At 42.3% G+C, this 16,336-nt stretch overlaps 1 long non-coding RNA gene across 1 annotated transcript in view; it reads right to left on the bottom strand.

The window, feature by feature from the left end:
• LOC308071631 overlaps window positions 1-14,970 on the bottom strand; it is a 40,765-nt gene extending 25,795 nt beyond the window's left edge. The window contains exon 1 of the long non-coding RNA XR_013931258.1: window positions 516-14,970. This is a non-coding gene — a long non-coding RNA (uncharacterized lncRNA). The remainder of the gene's footprint in view (window positions 1-515) is intronic.
• Between the last annotated feature and the right edge of the window lie 1,366 nt (window positions 14,971-16,336).

Raw genomic sequence — 16,336 nt, 5'->3', positions numbered from 1 at the left:
TTTCTGAGTGGTTCACACAATGTGAACAATAATTGGCAGCATCATGAAATTATGTTCCAATGACTCGTCATTTGTGAAACCTCCCTTTAATTTCAGTTCAAAGATAGGCTGATGAGTTTCCCCCCCACAGGTTTCTTTTTTGACACTCCTTTCTGAGTCCAAAATCAAAATAAAAAAGTAAGCCTGTAGTGTTTTAGAACACAGAGCTCTGGCTGATGTGACATAAAAGCTGACATCACCACACCCTGCTGAGGGATGATACAGCACCTGAAGAGCGATGTCCTACCTGGGCATGAGATTTCATGGGTCCAAAGCTGGGTGGGAATGACTCAGGGGAGTTTTGGTGTCCCTCCCTTGAGGAACAACAGCATCTGCAAGAGTGATGTGGTCAACTGTTTGGGTCAGTTACAATTTTATCCTGAAAATTATTTCTTTAAAATCACCTGATTTTAACAATTCCATACCCCTTTCAAAGCCACGGTGCCTGAATCTGGCTTTTTAAGTGAGCTACTGACCTTGCTGTAGCTTGTGCAGCTGTGTAGTACTTTGTGTCAGATCCTCACTGCCATCAGACTTAGACACCAGCAGTCACTGTGACTCTGCCTTGCCTGGTTCTGTCCCCTCTGCTGCCACTGTAAATGGTTTGGAACCTGTTTCCTGCAATCAAACATATTCTTGAGTATTGCAGAAAGTGACTCTTCAAACTTACATTTTCTTTCATTTCCTGTGAGAAAGAAAATCAATTTACCTGTAAATACAAGAAATGCCATTAATACCAGTTGGGGTTAGACAGCTCAAAGCGGTCACAGGAGCTTGATGTTTTGGAAACTGAAGTATTTGTTCTTCTTTTTCCTTTTTTCTTTATCTCTCTGCTGACCCTTGGTAACTACCATGAGATGAATTAAAGCAGTCAGTTTGAAATGGCTGGAAATGGGTATAAATGGGAACTGTCTTTGTTGAGAAGTAGCATGAGATGGGATCAAGGCTAGCAGCAAGGGAGGTTTTCGAAGGGCACTACAATGTATAGCAAACCAGCTGTGCGCTTGCATGTGTGCGCTTAAAACTCCTACCAGTAAAGCAGAACCCACAAGCAGAGATGCGAAATCAAACCAAGGAAGACTGTTTTCTTTTGTTCTCTTTTTAGAAACCCTTTTTCTATTTAGATTTACAGTAGTAATAGGTCAGACAAGTCAAAATTTGCATGTATTTATAATGAATTACGCAAATATGATGATAAAAAGCAGTGCTCTCCTGCAGGGCTCAGTGATGGTAACCTTCATCAGCCTTTGCTACAGCCTGAGCACTTGCCCAAACACACATACAGGGAGAGGCAGGGTAAAGATAAAGCTGAAAGATGTTTGTGTGTCTGCCCTGGGAACAGCTGAAGGGCTTGAAAGATGAGAAAACAGGAAAGGTAAGGTCTACCTGGAAAAAAAAAATCAGAAAGATCACAGAAACGGGCTGCAGTCCTCTGCCTGTCTGCTCGGAGGGACACGATGTGCTCCAAAGACAATATACTCCAGAGAAAATTACTGATTTTACTCAAACCAGGCTTGTGAAACATTTGCCTGGTAAAATAATCCAGCAACACAAACAGCTCAAAGAAAGGCTAGGCATTTCTGCGTGATCTGCCCAAAGACAGCTAAAGCTTGTCCCCAGCTCTGGCATCTCGGGAACTCACAGGCATCTCAAAAAGGTCTGTTTTACCCAACTTCTCTTCAAGGAAGTCCCAGATTAATTCACCAGAGGGAATTTTTCACAGCCTTTGCAAGTGTTGCTGTCAAAACCAGCCACGAAGCGATCTTGTTGAGTAAACAGCCCATTTTCTCTCCTGTTGTACACCCCCCACCCCCCCGCAGAGCCCCAGTCTGAGCAAGCACGGGAAGGTGGGGAGGGGGGCCGGGGAAGAAAAGCCCAGCAGAGCCCACACAGCCAGTCCTCCCCGAACAGCTTGCGTTTCTTCACAAGTGAAATTCCTCTGCCTCCAGAGGCTGAAGGTGCCCTGCAGCAGTGCTGCCTACTGTGCTGAAATCCCCATGGGACGAGGAGCTTGGGGACGCGGGGCTTGGAGAAGGAGAGTTGCTTGCTTTTAGCCATGTCCCCTTGCAACAGCCTTTCCCACATCCTGCCCTCCCTGCTCACCTCCGCTCTGCTGAGGCTCGGGCTAGGCGTGATTTGTTTCAAAGGCTGGGTTTAATGGCTTTTAATACTAGTTAAGTGGACGGGCTGAGACGCTAGTTTTGAAATGTCTGGAGGAGAGAAAGAATTCTGTATTTCCTGTTATTTGTCTTGCTTCACATAATCCCATTTTTTAGTGAACAGATGGAATATTTTTGGTTTGCTGAACATTTTGTCATCACTATTCAGCACCAACTAACCTGCCAAATGCTCTTGAAAAACACACAGTTATTGCAGTCTCTGGTCCTTGGTTTTACAAGAGCAAATTTCCTCCTTGGTTCCCATGAACCAAAAGAACTATTTCTTTGATTCCCACCCCCACCCCCCCGCCTGAAGATCTAAAGACTATTCTCCATTGGTCTAAGTGGCAAAATCGCATTCAAAGTAAGACAGATGTTATTCTGCCAGAGCAGAAAAACTCTTGGATGAAACCAGTAGGGACTGAAATTTCCATTCAGGGAACCCTACCCCTGGTTTGCCAAAAGTGACTGACAGCTGAGGACAACTGTGATTATATTTCCACCACCCCACCCCCCAGTTGGAGGTGGTGCTTTTAAATGAGGAAGTGCAAGGAGTTTCAGGTCAGGGACTCTTCTCAGTCTGTCACACCTCTGCAAACTTCACTCATTTGCTTTCTGCCCTGCTGAAGCCAAGCTCGTGCTTGACTGAGGCACAGTTTCTATAGAGCAGACATACCTCTTGTAGAAAGGCAGGCTGTCTTCAATCAAGAACATAAAAGATAGACCTCACATGGCTGCCTTTGGTAGGACATTCCCCTGTTGAATTACCATGATGGCTAAAACCTGGATTTTTTGCAATTTGAGTTTATCTGGCTTCATTTTCAGTTGCCAGACATTTTTTGTTTGTTTGTTATTCTTTTCATACTCTTTTTTTCCTTTCCCTGTTTTCTACCACCTTCTACTTTCCAGAAATCTTTAAATTGTAAAAAGCAACTCTGGATACAGGATTTTTTTTATTGATTTCATTACCCTACATACAGATACAAAACACCCCCTGATTTTTATTCACTGCTGCTTGGTTAAAAGCGATAACACCTCTCTCATGCATTTGGGTAGGATTTACACCACCCGTGTTCTTTAGAAAATCTGACTATGGTTTGCTACCAGCCTCTAGTTCATCTCTCAGACTGAAACAACAGCAACAGAAAAGACTCCTTTACATTTTTTTACTGCATTGTGACCCTTACAGTGGTTGTCCATATGTTTGTTACCTCTATGTCTGGACTGAACTTGCCTGAATTTGAGACTGTGAAACCAGCAGAAAGTTGCAGAGTGGCTGTCAGTTTGTTTTGCACCTGTCGTCTCTGATATCCTTGAGAAAGGAAAGAGCATGAGCATGGCTGTAAAACAAAGTAAAGACAAATAATATTTTCATATGCATGTTTCCACTGGAGAAATTTGCTCTAGTGAACAGCAGAGGAAGTTAGTAGAAATTTTATTTCTAGCATTGCCACTGTGTGGGATCAGAAATACTTTGCACTTTTGCAGCACTTTACTAGCAGAATTTCCTTATAATATGTCCTGCTCCTTTTCCTGATTTCCAGTTAGAAAATGCTCTTATGGATCTTAGACTGTAAATCGAATAAACATCTCAAGAGGCACACTGGAGTGAGCGTGACTGGGCTTCTACCCTGTTAGTACTACAGGGGGAAGCTCTCTCAGGAAGAAATTTTAAATGTACCTCCCCCTACCACCATGGTAGTGAGTCATGTCTCACTTTGGATATTATGGGTCCTGGAAAAGACTTCCCCAAGCTTCAGGATGGACAAAGGGAAGAATTCGCTTTGAGGGACCCTGATACAATGACAATTATTTACAGTAAAAAAAAAATAAATTGTCATAGAATACCATGTTGGAAGCAACCTCGTGAATCATCTGGTCCAACATCATGTTCATAAAGAATTTTTATACTTTTTCTGGTAAATTACATTTTTCTCTTAATTTTCTCAGTCATTAGGATCCAAGACAAACAGTCCTGTCCACTGCTCCTCAAGGAAGAAAAGTGGTAAGACAATTCAGGGACTCTATGTCTGATTTATGAATACTGATTCAGTTAATTTCTGGATTTGTTTTATTATGAGTATGCATAGAATTCCTGCATAACTGAGATCCAGCCTGTGATGGCAGACCCATGCCATGTAAGTCCCTGACCAGGAACAGCAGAAAATTGTTAAACCTGTATACATTCACACAGGCAGGAGTGTTTAGATATCATGGTGTTCCTCACTAGCAAAAGGCAAACTTGTCAGTAGGGATTGGGATTTCAAGGTTAGAGGTCCCTATGCAGCAACACCAAGAAAAAAATAGCCTAAACACCAAGAGGAAGGACACACAAGAAAAGAAAATTTCAGGCAAGAAAATTAAAAAAAGAGAATCAGTTTTTGTGGAAGAGACTATTGGTGACTGTTGGACCAGGCAAGGTCAACGAAAGACCACTTAGGTCAGTTGAAACACCAAGATTAGGAAAAAAATATTCAGGAGGGCAATGTTACATCACCAAAAAACCTGACTTAACCTTGAAAAATCTGCAGGTAGTGAAAAAACTGAGGAAGGGAAATGCTCTTTCCTCTTCTGTTGCTGAACATTATGTGTTTGTTCTCTCTACAGCCCAGATTCAGTATCTACAGTATTTAAAAGAGCTGGAAACCCAGGTGTGTCTGCCACAACCAGGGCACTGAAGAGAACACCAGCCTTGAAAAGCTCAAAAAATCAGAAGCTTAGGGAAAGAGCAATAGAGAAAAAGCCCATGTCCAGGGAAAAACAAAGTGACTTTGCAGGAATATGTTGAAAATTTATGCAGAAAGTTTAAGGTGTGTTGACTTCACTGTGTCACTGCCCAATGCATCAGTGCACCAAAGGTCTGCCTGGAAGCCAAGCTACCCTTAGGTGTATTATCCTTATGGATAAGCTATTGATAATCTGCAGTACCAGATTTTTTCCAATGTACTTATCTTCTTTCATCAAACTCCTGAAGTTTCTTAGAAACCCTGATTGCCCAGTGCTTCTGCTGAGAAAAAGTAAAAACCTTCTGAGCACTTTCAGGTATTTGATTTGGAGCTAGAGTCTTCTATCTTTTGCAGTTCAGCATAGAAAGTACCTGATGATTTTTTATGAAGTGATGCAGTCAATCAATTTTAAAGACAGAAGGGCCATTATTGTAATCCTACCTACTGCAGAGCACAGACCCAAAGAATTCATCCAGTAATTCAGAATTCCAGTATATCTGAACACATCTTAGTAAAAATCTTCTGTCCCAAAAGTCAAGAGCTTTAAATTTTAGCATGTCTAAATCTGGTTATTGCCCAGCTGAAAGCTGACCAAGTTACTTAATGAAAGATTTAATCAGGTCAAAAACATGAATTTAAAAAAAAAAATTAATGCAGGAGAATTTCCAGTGTTCCTATACATTAAACAGGAAAAATCTGGATTTTTGTGATAGAATTTTTATTTTCATATTTCAGTTAATATTAGCATTTAACTTTTAAGTAGTAAAATTACATAATTATATTACTCTAAATTACTGGAAGAATGTTTTGTTCAACCTAGGCTATTCAGGGAAGATTAAAAAAGATAAAAATTATATATTCTGATTTAGGTCAAAAACATTTTTCAGATACTTTGAAATCCTCATGAGAAAGAATCCTAGCAAACATTTTTGAATTAGCTCCAGTTAGAAAAGATTTTTGCTTTGAAATTTGTATTTCTACTTCTGAAATTCTCTTTTAAATAAGCATTTGTGCAGTATTTCTAGTATAAAAGCACCGGGTAGTTTGTATGTTTCTTGTTATTGCCGTTGCTATAACATTGATTACAGCTGCATTAGTGGAATATTTTCTAAGCCTAAATTTAATCTTACTTCTACCACCATAAGTACATTGACAGAGATAAGAATTAATGAATCAGTATGCTCATAGGCAACACCGATGGCTTCAAACAAAAAGAATTAGTGTGTGGTTTTTTATGAAGATCAGACTCCACAGACAGATGAACAACTCCCTGAAAGTTCAGTCTGGCGATGTGCAACAATAGTCCCAAGGACCAAAGGAATTTTACTGCTTCTTTTGTAGAGCTGTGGAACACAGGCTTCCTGAAAACAAGAAGCAAATCAGCAGACTGTACATCTTGATGCTGTTACTGACCATTTATTTGGAAAAAACTGTCAGAAACTCCATGCATCCCGGCTGCAACACAGGCGAAAAGAAAGCCACAAAACCGTTTAAATCCCACTTTGACTCACAGTCACAGAAGTTCAGAAAACTAAGGTAAATTATGGTTTTCTCTAGATTATTTTAATACGATAATATATTTTTTTAATGACTAATGTAAATTACTAGTCATACTGCATCAGGGGAAATTAACTCTATTTTCTCTTTTATTTAATTAATTCCAGACTTGATGATCTTAAAGGTCTTTTCCAACTTAAATGATTCTATGATCCTATAAATGTCTTTGACCTGCATTGCTTTCTATGCGTTTATTTGTATACCTGGGTAGTAGTTATGGTATAACTATATCAATGTTCAACAAGGTATTTACAAACAGGTTACACCAACTGTATTTAACTGGCACTCCTAAGCTGTCATCTTCTTGGAGCAAAAGGAAAGAAAACTGGATAAATTTCAGTGTGACAACACGTACATTAAATAAGGCAATGTGAGATAGAGCTTTTTCAGGAAGTACAAGTCAAAAGGAAGCACAAGAAATCACTTAAATTTTAAGTGACATTTATATTAATCTTTTTCCTCTCTGGTCCACTTTGACAGATTGCTGTTGTCCTGTTGAACAACGCTTAACTCTGATTTATGGGCAGGAAGAAGAAAACTGCCTGAGACCTTATGTTGCTACAGAAACCAGATTTGTTTCTTCTAAGACAAGTAAATGCAAACACAAAGATGAAGGGAGGGGATTCAAATTTCACCTTCTGCCTCTCATTGTGCCTTTCACTCATCAGCCACCACTGGAGAAATGAGTCCAACCCATAACCTGACCAGTCACCCCAAACCTGCCACGCACGTACTAGTTTTAGCTGGTGCAGCTGGTCTGCACTAGCAGCGCCGCTGGCAGACACAGACCAGTGCCAGCTGACTGGACAGCAAATCGAAAGGTAACAAAACAAAACAAAAACCAAAAAACCCCAAGCCCAAACTCATATAACACTAAGGAGCAAAAAACCCATAAAGACAAGAGAAAAGCAAAGACTGTGCGTGTTGTCAGGATGCAGCCAAAGCCAGGGACAACAGGACACCTTTTCTTTCATCTCCTCTCTCTTTGCCTTTGCTGCCTTCAGAGTTGGGATGAGGTGGGGGCATCAGAATCAGCTGGCAGCCAGAAAGCAGGGAGAGACCAGCAGATGTGATGTGAGGGTCTGCTTCTAGTACACACACACACACCCAACTTGTTTTGCTTAATCCTATGCTTAACTTTAAGTGAATAAGTGAAAGCAAATGGAGTTTGGCTCTATGGAAAATTATTCAATGCCGTTTCCCTTGCTCTACTTCTTTATAAAACTTTTGAAAATGTAAAGCCATCCAAATGATGGAAAAAGCACTGTTCCCTGTGACTTTCACAAGTTACTCAAGGGCCTTTGCCAGTCCCTGTGACCATCACAAAACCAGCTTTTCAGCAGCTGATGCGGGCTCTTTGTCACCCTACAATCTTTTTCCTGGAGAAAGACTTTTTAAGCTCGCCCTTCTGCTCTTCTCCTGCTAAGTCTGTGTCTGTAACACTCCATGGTTTTCAAACCACTGTCTTAATTTAATCCCATAGCTGTCAAGGGGACAATAACTTTTAAAAGGAAGCCAACAGCCAACCAAACATGGCTAAATAAAACTGGTGATCACCAGCCATACAGCCTTTTTGATTCCTTTGAGCCAATACCTGGTGAAGGGCTGGCAGGTAGGGAAGATCTACAGACCAGCTATTTCTTATTCTGCTTTTCACCTTACTATTTCACAGAAGAAACACTTTTCTCCTGCCACAGGTTGTCTAAGGGCAGCACGCTGTGCCCAGGCAGCTGCCCCCAGTGCTGTCCCCAGACGTCCCTCACTCTCCAGGGCCAGCTGGAAACACCAGCCTGCAAACAGCCAACAGCACAAGGGGTTTTGTTCTCCATGGGATCCCAGTGCCAGCTCTAAAAGCCAAGGTCTTCTACATCTCCACTGCAATGGTAACGAACCTTCCTGGTGCCAACACCAAGAGCCTTTCGGTCTGCTGGGGTGGGACCTTTCTTGGGGTGAAATGGAGGGAGTTCTGCTCCCATGCCCATTACTGAATTCTCCACAGAAACTGCAGGCAAGGATGCCAATTAACGCTAATTGGGATTTTTTTTTTTTAATATGTGGACACGTGTCCATTAGGAACTCGATTGATAGACTGAGACAAGTGACTCATTTTTCTGTTGCCATAAAGTAACCATTGTACTACTTTGGGTTCTTTAAAAGGAAAATATAGCAGACCTCACCTGCTCCCATTAAAGCCAAAGAGTTTTGCCACCACTGAAGGAGAGAATGGACACTTGACCTAGGGGTAAGTATTGCATTGCCTTGCAGAGTTTTTATCCAGGAAGAACACCTTGCTGGATAAAAATATAGTCAGAGATATTGCTAGTGTTGTTAGCAACACCTTGTGCTTTCTTTGTAAATACTCTTCAATTTTTTTTCTTGATGCTCAGTTTAAGAAGACCCAATGTGAGCTTTATGTAACTACTAAACCTGGCTTTCAATTTATTTTGAATTCTTCCTAAACACTTTCCAAACACCTAACATGAGATGCACAGTGAGCTGAAGATTAAATGAGTATACGGGCTTCTCTGGTGGAAAAACACTAGGTTTGGCCACAGGAGGAAGCTGACAGCTCCATTATGGACTCGTCAGTAATCAGCTGTATATAAAGAGGACACCAGCCTCTGGGTCTCCTGTCCAGCATGAGGCAGTGAAGGAAGAAACACAGACACCACACAACAAAGGTGAGGGACCCCAAATAGAATTTTCAGCTGCTCTTCCAGAGAAGCAGGTAGTCAGCCTAAGGCATCATTCCTGAACAACTCTCTTGGCAGGGAAACTGCTTTTGAAAAATGCTGCTCATTTGTTTTTTCTTTCCCTGACCCATGGCCCTAATGTGTGGATCATATGCAAAGGCAAGATCAGAGATGACAGATCAGTTTTGCTCTCAGATACAGTCAGGTAGCTGAATAAATTCAGCTCAGTGAGTTTTGGCATTTAAGGAGCAACAGCTGGAAAATTCCTTTTAGCACTTCTTTGACATAAATCAGTTGAAAAACAGGAGGGTTTTCTTTCAGGGCAATCAGCTGCACTAGTGTCCCTGGTCAAGCCCTGGTTCTCCCTGGTGTAGAGCACAGAGCCCAGCCTGCCTGGGAGAGCTGTGGAGACAAATCTCACCCTTGAGTTTTCTTAAGCATTTTGGTCAGCAGAAGTGAGGCAAGGCTTTGGAAAAAAAATAATCCACCTTTTGCTTTTGTAATTCTTTTTGTCAATCAAAAATTTTGATTTGTCAGTCAAAAAAATTATTTTGACTATAATATTATGTACAGAAATCTAAGAATTATTATTTGAGTCTTGTTTAATACCACCCCTGAACAAAGGCTGAAATCCCCTAAGAAAAGCAGCAGAGTTTGGCGGACTGGAGACAAAACCAAGAGTGCTAACAACAGCGCCTAGTGGGATTAGAAGCCATCCAAGAATCCAGAGCTAGTTTTTGCTTCCTGGCTTGGTACCCCTCATCAGCAGAAGGGCTGCTAGTAGAAAACAAACTATCTATCTGCTAAATTCCCACAGGCATCCAGGCACAAGAAAGTATAGTGGCATTTCTCCACCCTTTGCCTCGCCTAACCCTGTTTCAACTACTGAAGGCTGATCCTCGTAGACTTCTGCAGTGGTTTACCCTCTAGAGAGTCCTCTCCACAGCCTGGTAGAATGAAACATCTCCCTGCATGGCTCTGATCTTTTCAGGCCACTTGGATCCTCTCTAAACCTGGATTCTTAGGATCCCAAGTGCCAAAGACTTTCCACAAGATATAAACGTTACCTCAGTGTTCCTCTTATGAGCCTGCTGATCATGAAATGACTCAATGATTCAAAGACTGTGAGCCCAATTATTTGAAATTATAAATGTCTGCATAATAATAAATGAAATCTATTAAGTTTGCATCCTTGTACGGTAGTGCCTTTCTAACAGATGGAGCACTGCTTTGCTACATACACTGAAGCAGAGGAAGAGCATGCAGAGCTCAGCTACTAGAAAGGTTTTGCGCACAGAAGAGATTTCCAAAGTGGGCATTTTTCTTTCTCTCATACATTAAAAAAATCCCACCTGTTTTTTTGTTACATGTACTACCGGGTCAGTGACTTTGCAACATACATTATACTGTATTGCTGATGAACTTAAGAAACAACGCTGACTGTAAGGTTCATGGTAAATCATCTATTAGAATAGACATTTTCTTACCATTTACACTTGCACTAACTCTTGATCTACTGTTGCTAATACTGTATTGTTGTTCCTAGTTACACAGGATGTAATCTTGCCAAACCAGTCGTCTTTTCTGTAGATGATTCAGGCAAGTGTTTATTTCATATATAAGGATGCAGCATGTTAAAGGTTGTTTGCTTCCTGAAATGGATGGTTTCTCATCCTGGCTGAGTCACCGTGCCTCCTAAAATAACATCTTCTTTAGGCCTGGGCAGAGCGTGCAGCTGCTGTGGGCAGGCTAAAGGGCTCACCCTCAGCCCCCTGAGGGCAACAGTGCCAGTGGGAAGAGGGGGTCATGGGTAGATGGTGCCTGGGGGAACATCAGTATAAAATCAGTGAGCTTATCCTCAGCTTTAGCTAAATTGCAGAGGAACGCCGAGTTTGTCCAGCACAGATGCACCAGTGCTTCATATTCACAAATAAAACCCTACTGTGCTGGGTGCATGTTCAGTAATGGACTAGAACTAACAGTATTTATACCACAAGAAATCAGAATTTCCCTGGTTTTTTAATCAGCAAGGTGGGTAGACAAAAAGTACATGGTGTTTCTGTCTCACTACACTGAGCTGCTCTCCTGCTGGTAGCCATGCATGCCCAAAGGACCAGCAGCTTTGGGGTGAGCAGGGCTCTGTTGCTGTGTGCAATGATGAAGAAACCCCACCCTCATGGCACAACTTTTCAGTATTTGAAAGGGGCTCGAGATAAACCAAGCCAAAGGTGTGAACCTTGCTGAGCAGAGCAAGACCCACTTGCATTCAGGTTGCCAGCAGCTCACGGCCTTTGGGAAATGCCTTGTGCGGCTCTTACCATGCACAAGGTGAGTCTGGCTGGCCCCAGGATGATGCCAGGCAGCATCCCTAGGCAGACCCAGAAGAGCCCCAACTGTCAGGATATTTATCTCACCCATGACATTGCTCATATGTGCTTGCTTCTCCCAAGTAGTGAACAGCTGTAGACATGGGGTCTACTCCTAAAGCAACCACCCTCTTGGAGGTACAGCCACACGTGCTTGGGTGCCAGCCTGGGATATAACAGCACCTTACTCTTGTGAGCCAAACTTTAGCCCAGGAGTGGCAGATACCTTCTGGAAGCCAAAATCCTGATTTTTACTTTGGTATAAGAATTATTCAGTGTTCCTTCTTCCTGAGGTCCATTCTCACTACCTTTAAATGTTTCTGTCGGCATGCCAAGGAAAACCTTCAGCCTTCTGCCTGCAAACCACAGAGCAACGAGGTCAGCCATTAGGTGACTGAGTGTCTTCAAGTGATGGACACACTTCAGGCAAAGATTCAGGTGAGACACAGCAGCTGCTGCAGACTGCTGGGCTATGCGGCTATGGATTGTGGACTTTTGTAGAGTTTGTGTAATATTGCTTCCAAAAGCAATATTACAGCTTCATTTTAATGACCTTATTGATAAGCTGAAGTGGCTCCCATTGCATCATGCGCTGGGAGCAGTGCTGGAATATCAACCGTCCAGACAGTGAATTTTAGGGCTACAGAGATTTCAGATTCTGCTGAGAACTCTGGAATTATTTAAACTGTAAATTGTCCAGGGAATAAACTGTCTTTTTATTCTGTGTTTGGATAGATGTTAACATCATAAAAATAGTGAATAATAATAATAATAAAAAAAGATCAGAGTATCTTTTGGTAAAAACTATTGCATTAGCTCTGTTTTCTCCATCCCACTGAACAAGACTATATTAGCTAGGAATGTATAAAAGTATGCCCATTAAAAGGAAAAGCCATTTGCAACACATTTCAATCTTTCCAGTGTAACAGGGCAATGGAAATTGTCTCTCTTCACAGAAAAAAACCAAGAATATTCCCCAAATCATCATATAAATCTGTTACTAAAAAACCAAGAGCTGATTTTCAAAGAAAAAACCCCACTTTTTAACGTTCATATAATTTAAGCTACAGTCTAAGAATGTTTTTTACTTTCAGATAAAAATAATTCCCAATCAGATTTCATACACATGTAAAATAACTTGAAATTAAAGTGTAAACTTGCATAATTTTTCACGCAATTTAAACACAAGTTTATCAGATCTCTTCTGCCATCATTTCAATAATATGATAAAGCACTGGTAATACCACTGAGGTTGTGACTCAGATTCAACAAGATCCAGCTTCTGAATGGTGAAACATAACCTAAGATAATAGAGCATGTAAAACCACATTAACAAGACAAAGAACACAAAATAATTTACAGACTTTTTAAATAGCATGGAGGCCATTTACCTGCTGGCTATGAATTCACAGCCACCTCTTTGTGAAATATTTAGCGGGACACTTCATGTGCGTAAAGCTACTGTGATGTATGATTGTATGAAGCTGAGGATTTGTCCTGACTTTACCAGGGAACAAAAAGCCTAGAAAAGCACCAGCTCAGAGGAAAAAGGATGCTCTCTGGAAACACAAGAAGGCCTTAAGTATTGGAGGCAATTATGTAAGCCAGATAAATTCTTTAAGTACAAGAACAAGAACATTAGCTGCCCATGAGCACATAGAGGGCAGACTAGGCATTACACTTTTATCAGGAGCACGGCTACCTGCATCTCTGACTCACTGCATCTAGAAAAAAATATGTCTAAATGAGTAGGTCAGGTCTTAGCAAACTGACCTGCCTTGGACCCTTCCCATACGGACCCTATCACTGACATCCCACCCAAATGCACCTGTAGGGGTCGTGTGCTGGGTCCAGTTCTGGGCTGCCCAAGATGAGAGACATGGCCTTACTGGCATGAGTCTGTTGAAGGGCCACAAAGGTGGTTAAGGGATGGAAGCATCTGGAATACGAAGAGAGGCTGAGAGAAGTGGGGCTGTTCAGCCTAGAGAAGGCTGAGCGATATCTTACCAATATGTGTCAGTAACACTCCTGTGAGGAAAGGGAGTAGAGAAGATGAGGCTGCACTCAATAGCATCCAGTGAAACGACATGAGGCAATGGACATAAACTGAAATACAGAAAAATCCATTTAACTACCCAGCAACTTACCCTAGCTGACCCTGCTCTGAGCAGGGGTGCTGGACCAGACAATCTCCAGAGAAACTCATAATAACACAGGAATATTCAATCTGATAGGGAGTCTTGTGCATCAGAAATCAGTGTGAAAAATAAGCATGGGGGAAAAAAGAATCAAAAAGACAAATTGAAAATGTAGAGAAAAATCTCTACAACCCAATAACAGACATCACACTTAGGAAATCTTGGCTCCAGTCTTGCCTCATTTTTTTCCCCCTCTGTTATCCTCTTAAAATGGAACAGCGTTAACAAGAAATCCTCACCCTAGACCACCCCACAGTTAGCAGGGGATGCAAAGCCTTCAACTCCAGGCCTGTGCTTCAACTCAAGCAGGAGAATTGGTCTTCCAGACCTTCAAAGCATGATTTAATTGCTGAGCAACTGGGTAAAATATATCAGCTGTGTCAGACATGACACACCAGGACAAAGGAGCCCCTAGAGAGATCCCATATGGTATGGGCTGTCAGGCCTATCCTTCTGAAGTCTTGTAAGTAGGAGATGGAGGCATCTCCTTCTCTTCCTGAAAGTCCATTTTTTTTCCTGGGTGCTGTGGCTAGGGAACTTGAGACTCTCTGATTCCTCTGAAGTACCTAACGCCAAACCAACTTGGCAGCACTGCAACAGGCAAATCCCACCGATGATTTAGGTATCACAGATAGATACTCTCTAAGGACACAAAAGGCAGTATCCTGCTTGCCAGCTCTGTCCTTACACAAATCTAACAGAAACCTTTTAAGTGTAGCCGCTGGAATAATCCCATTATTATTAATCAGAAACGGGCTTAAAAGCTTCATACTACCATCTATTTCAGAAGTCAAATACAGCCACATATCTCCCTGGTCCTGGACCCAGCTGCCATTAAAAAATTGAGGAGTTTTAGGAAAGCGTTCAGCCTGATTTTGATTTGTGGTTTTACCTGGTGGTAGACAAGTGAAAAGTGAACTCATAGCTACGTTTTGTTCCACCTCCACCCAACATACGTTTTGCAACTTCCTATTTCAAGACAAAGTCGAGCTTCAAGGTCTGACTCTTCCCTTTGTCCATACAGTTGCTAATACCCGAAAGATGCTCTTATTTACCAGCCAGGTAACCACAACTGCAAACACACAGTCCTGCCCAAAGATATGTTCCAGACGAGTATCTCTTCAGAATTTTTTTAATGGCCAGTTTAAAACAGAAATTAATTCTATTGATTTGCCGTTTCATATTTCTTGAGACTAATAAATCTAACCATTAACCCATCACTTAGAGGGCTGCTTCTCCCCACCTGGCTGAATTAGGCGGTTCCGCAAGAAGGCTCCAGCACAGAAACCCACGCCCTCTGCAAAACGGAGAGTCCCGAGGTTTGAGAGACTGTACTGCATGAGTCACCACACAAGATTTACTTCTGGCCGACTGTTTCGATAAGTAATAATGCTTCCTCCAGACAAAACTATCCAGAAACCGGCATCTAGCCTCCATCTCCCAACGGCAGCCCGCAGCAAGCGATGCCACCAGGCATCGCAGCCAAGGGCTGGTAAATCCCAGGATTTGTAAACAGCGGTAAGAGGGAGCTGTAATGAGATCAGTGTCGGGGATTGCAGCCTACAGAGCCATTTTTAAATGAGGTTTCCTGCAACAAAAGCTAGCTCCCGATAACCTTTTCCAACAACACGGGGTGAAAAGTGTTGGATTTCAATTACAATACGCGATACTAAGGCGTGGACAGACAGCTTGGTACTCCCCTTGCAGGCAACTGCTCAGGCAATTTGTTTATTTTTTATTTATCGGGAAGGAAAAGGAAATCTTAAATTACCAGACTACTGTACCAGAAAAGTCCAACATCGTATAATCGAAAGGAGATGAACGGTCCCGTTATTATTTGCTGTTATTACATAGCATATTAGAATCGAGGAATAAAGTCACAAACGAAAAGTGAGCACAGCCACGTTTGTTTTCCTTCCCCGATTCCATTCCAAATGCAGCTCTCAAGGACAAAAAAAATAAAATACCGATAAACCTCATGAAACATATCTAAAATAGATGTTCTTCGTTCCAAAATTTCAAGGCGCTAAAACGACCCCACTTACGGTTAGGCAAAGGGTTTCTTACCTGGAAAAAAGCTCCTTCGTTTCTCGGGACTGGTCTCTTCCCTCCTCCCACACTTTCACAGCCACATCTTTGCTACTTTGCCGACAGAGCAGCGAGCTGGGGCGCAGGGGCGCCGGCCCCCCGTCACAGCCCGCACGGGGCGAACGCCCAAACCCGCGCTATTGGGAGGAGAGCGGCAGCCCCGGGCTGCCTCCACCCGGGCACAGCGCTGCCGCGAGGAGCGCAGCCCCTTTGCGCTCTATTTTCAAAGCTGCTCCCTCCCAGCTGCGCGCTCCGCAACCTCCGCTGTGCCCCGTCTTTTTGCAATTCCATCCGCGCTAAAACCAAAACCCAAACTATTTTAGATAATTTTTTTTCTCCTTTTTACTTTAGAAGTGGGCATTTTAGCAGAGAAAGCGCCTCTTTAGGTACATCTGGTCGTAATTTTCTAGCACTGCGTTCCCACGAGCCTGTAGTTAAAAATAAATCAAAGACAGGGAACTGAGAGAAGAGTTTTCGCATTTTGCTGCTGCCCAGACGGCTTTCTGGTCG

This window comes from Falco punctatus (assembly GCF_963210335.1).
Source record: "Falco punctatus genome assembly, chromosome: 1".
Lineage (NCBI taxonomy): Eukaryota > Metazoa > Chordata > Aves > Falconiformes > Falconidae > Falco > Falco punctatus.
The sequence above is the reverse complement of the archived record's forward strand: the minus strand, read 5'-3'. Positions and strand labels throughout refer to the sequence as shown.